Genomic DNA, 4,704 nt, shown 5'->3' with positions numbered 1-4,704 from the left:
TCACGACCCAATCCTCGGAATCCGTGAATATAGTCACTACATGGCAAAAGGGACTTCACAGATGAATTTAAGGACAAAGACCTTAAAGGAGAAAAATCACCTTAGCTTACTTGGGTGGGACAATGTAATCACGAGGACCCTTAAAAGTCGAAAAGATGGGCCGAAGGGTCAGCCAAACAGACGCCTGGATGGAAGAAGAGACGGGAGAGATGCGAAGCTCAAGACGGACTTGACCCACCACTGCTGATGCTGAAGATGGAGGAAGGAATAGTTCTTAAAGGAGGTGAGCAGCGTGGCCGGATGCTCATCTCAAGAAGTGCAGAAGAGTGGGCCCGGAAGGGGAGGAAGTGGACTGCAGAGACCAGATCAGAAGCTGCTCCTGCAGTCTAGCCAAGGGGGTCAGATCCAAAGCACGGCACTGGCGGGGTGACGTGGGAGAGCAGACTTGAGGATCTTCACAGAGACATTCGCGGGACTTAGATCTGGGTGAAGGGGGACTTGAAGACATACTCTGGGATTTCTACCGCGGGTACCTGCTTGATGGGGGATGTCCCTGTCTGAGGAAGGAAGCAGGAGAAGAAGTAGAACAGAGATAGTTCTTTCAGTGCCTAGTGATAGCTCGGCCATCTCAACTGCTTTTGAGGGATCATCTTACCATGTGTGTGCATTAAAGACGGTGTAGATCAATGAGATGAGCTGGTAAAGACCACAACTGTCAGCTCTTCCTGGAACATCCACCAAAGAATCCATACTGTGCTCGGATCCAGAAGGAAGGGGCACACTAAGGAAATCGGAGGCATGGGACCAGCTCTCAGGGGCCAGTCCTCTAGTGACAGAAGCCAAACATGAGCCCTGCAAACATCTAGGAACTTTGCAAGGATGCATGATGGAGAGGAGCCTTCAAGAACAGTGACTCTGAGCTTTTTTGGGCGTGAGAATCCCAGAGTCATTTTCCAGAAACCCCACCTTTAAACCTTATTCTCCAAGGTTGCACCATGTGACTCTATGGACCTAAAGCTTCACAAAGGCACCTGAGTGCAGCCTGGCTCGTGAGACTCTTCGCCAATATTTCCTCTTCTGTTAAATGGCAGCGAGGATGCCCACCTCCCGGAGTTGCTGCAGGATGAGTGGAAGCAAACCTCCTGCAGTGTCCAGCCCGCGCTGCAGCACGGTAGGCACTCTTTAAGTTCTTTTGTCCATCCAGCTAACAATCGCTGAGTGTCTTGCTGTGCGTAAAGCACTGTTTTAAGGGCAGGAGGTGTTCAGCAGTATACAAAACAGGAAAAGCTCTTCTCAAAGAAAACTACCTTCTCATAGTGGAGAGATAGATGATCCCCAGCAATTCCAACCCAGAACACCAAGAACACTGGTAACTAAGAAAACTAGTGATGCCATATGCTTCGATGGAAAACTCATCAGAAGATACCCACTTGAGAAGGATGATTAGGGCAGGGGGAATGCTGACTTTATTTTCAGACATGCTAGAACAACCAAGAGGAGGTGTCCACTGGTCTATTAGTCAGGATTCTTCTGAGAACTAGAATCAATTGTGTGTGTGTGTGTGTGTGTGTGTGTGTGTGTGTGTGTGTGTATAGATAGATAGATAGATAGATAGATAGATAGATAGATAGATAGATGGATGGATGGATGGATGGATGGATGGATGGATGGATGGATGGATGGATGGATGGATGCATGGATGGATGCATGGATTGATGGATGGACAATCAGATGATAGAGACTGATTTATAATAATGAATCATGTGATTCTGCAAGGTGAGTCAGCCAGCTGGAGACCCAGGAGAGCCAATAGTATAAGTTCCAGTCTGAAAGCCAACAGGCTCAAGACCCAAGAAGAGTCAATGTTTCAGTTTGAATCTAAAGGCAGGAAAAGATAAATGTCCCAGCTAAAGCAATCAAGCAGGAGAAGTTCCCTTTAAGTCAGTCTTTCTCTACTAATCAGGTCTTCACCTGATTGGATGAGACCCACCCACATTAAGGAGGGCCATCTGCTTTACTTGGTCCACTGATTCAAATGTTAATCTCCTCCAGAAGCATCCTTAAAAACATATCCAGACATAATATTGGACCAAATATTTGGTCACCCTGTGGCCCAGTCAAATTGACACGTAAAATTATCCATTGCTACTGGGCAGTTGGATAATCATGTCCAGAATTTATGAACTAAATATTCAGTGGAATTCTCAATGGAAGAATCATCAGCACAGGCCATAAATGAAGTACAGAAATGAATGAGATCGTGCAGGGAGAGTGGGTTGGTAAGAAGATCAAAGAAGCTCAGATAAAACACAAGGCTTAATGATAAGCAGTGGAAGGCGGGTGGCAAAGACGATTGAGAAGGACTAGCCAGGAGTCCCACCAACAGAGGTAAGAGCCACGTGTCAGCACATGGTTGTTTGTAATCGACTATAATTTATGTCATCGAAAAGGTCTTTTAATGTTGGGTTGAGAGAAGGGAGAAATAATGTGCATAAGACAGACACATTTATATTTAGGTAGAATAGATGAGACTTAGAATTTTTGGCGGGGAGGGGGAAGCATTACATTTAGAGAGACAAAAAGCACCTTTCTGGGCAAGGAAGTTAATTTACTGTATTTCAACTTCAGGTGGCCAGTGAATAAAGAGGCCAGGGAAAAAGCAGAAAGACTCCTCATGACCCAGCCTCACAGGTGCCAGAGCAGAATCTCCGCTGGATTCTAAGGGTAGAGCAAGTCCCTGAGGCCAGTGGGTACAAGGGTAGGGGAAGTAGATTCTGTCTATCAACAAGAAGAGTCTCCGGCCCTTGGTCGCCATTTTTATTCTATCACAGTCCCCTGAAGTTATATCGGGGTATGATTATCAGAAGAAGTAATGAATACTGGATGGGAAAAATGTACTGTACATAGAGTTTTCCACATGCTTCTCCATCCATGGGGTCATTCAGTCTTGTTACTTAGCTTCTCTGAGACTTAGCTTCCCCACTTGTAACTCATGCCTAATAACACAGAGGCTTCACCGTGATCGTGCACACCCAGCCCCACTCAGGAGTGAGGGTCCCTTGTTGTCCCCTCACACCAATTGGACATGAAGGCACCAACAATGCCACAATTTGCCCGAAGCCACACTGCAGTCCGAGCAGAGCCAAGATGGTCTGTAAGGGGTCTTGGGACGTTCAGCCCGTGATATGCTCTACAGTATAATAGGACATGAATTAGCTGTTTGATGAGAAACTCAATTTCCTTATTATGGGGCAAACAGCCACTGTTCTGTTCTAACTAACTAGATTGATTCAGTTAACGGTGCTAAATAGAGTTCCTACTTGAAACCAACTTCAGTTTACTGCTGCCACAAACTTCATTACATTCGATTAAACAAAATACATACTAATAGAAGATGTTGCAAACTTTGGCCATGGTCCATTGACTAGGAGGCCTAGCAAGGAGAAGTCAAGAGTGTGGGCCTTGAACTCAGACAGAGCGAGGCTGGGAGCTCAGTTCTGCCTCCTAACAGCTCTGAGACCCTGAGCTTAGCTTCCTGATCTCAGTAAGGGAGACAGTCATCGTGGGGAAGAAATAAGAAAAACATGTTATTATGGATTGTGTATGCCCCCTACTAACTCCTCTGTTGAAGTCCTCACCTCCAATGTGACTGTATCTGGAGATGGGGCCTATAAGGAGGTGATAAAGGTTACATGGGGTCATAAGGGTGGAATCTTAACCCAATAGGACTGGTGATCATATTAAAAGAGGAAGACATCAGAGATGCTTGTGTTTCTCTCTCTCTCCACACACAAAGGAAAGGCCGTGTGAAGACACAATAAGAAGGTGCCACCTGCAAACCAGGAATCTGTGGCACCTTGATCATGGATTTCTAGTCTTCAAGTCCCCAGATCGTTACGCAGCCTGCACTGACCAAGACACACATCAAGGGCCTAGAACAGCTTCCGGGTGCAGAAAAGTGCTTAATGAACTATTTTGCAGCTACTACTTTTACTTTCTAAGTCCTCTCTTTGTGGTGTATCTACACCTAGCCTATGTCTAGGATACCTTCTCCATAAGAGGTGAGTGTTGAAAGAAAAAGAGCACCACCACCATCACCAAAAAAAAAAAAAAAAAAAACAAAGAAAGAAAACAAAACAGCGAAAACAAAACAGCGTGAGCATCAGCACCTGCTTCTGGATCGGAAGCTCCTTGAAGGCAGGCACTGTTACATTCCAGGCACTGTTACATTCCAGGCACTGTTACATACTCCTTTCCCAGCACGGGATCCAGCACATGCTCAGCCAGCACGGGGCACTGAATGACTAGCGACTGAAGAGAGATGCAGCTGGGACTCACTGGGCAAGCACAAAAGCATGGTTTCCCTTTGGTTGGATTCAAGTCTATTCAATTAAACGAACACTTCCAAAGGCTTTTTTTCTCTCTCTCTCTCTCTCTATCAAGAGCTCAGGATAAATAAAAGTCCTGGTCTTCAGCATAGAAAATGAGAAATGGCCATTTATCAGAAAACAAGACAAGGATGCTACTGAGGGTTTCTAAGTGTTCCAGGAAGCCAGACAAAGATCAAGGTCACCTTTAAAAGAATAGAAAAACCAAGTTTATGGATGTTCGGAGTTGAGCCTTAAAAATAGGTCACTAATATTAACCAGCATGTATGAAAATTCCCAATAAATTCTGGCAATCAACTCAGTTCTGTAATTAGTT

The sequence above is a fragment of the Pteropus alecto genome, unplaced genomic scaffold (assembly GCF_000325575.1).
Source record: "Pteropus alecto unplaced genomic scaffold, ASM32557v1 scaffold8, whole genome shotgun sequence".
Lineage (NCBI taxonomy): Eukaryota > Metazoa > Chordata > Mammalia > Chiroptera > Pteropodidae > Pteropus > Pteropus alecto.
Note: the sequence above shows the minus strand (reverse complement) of the source record.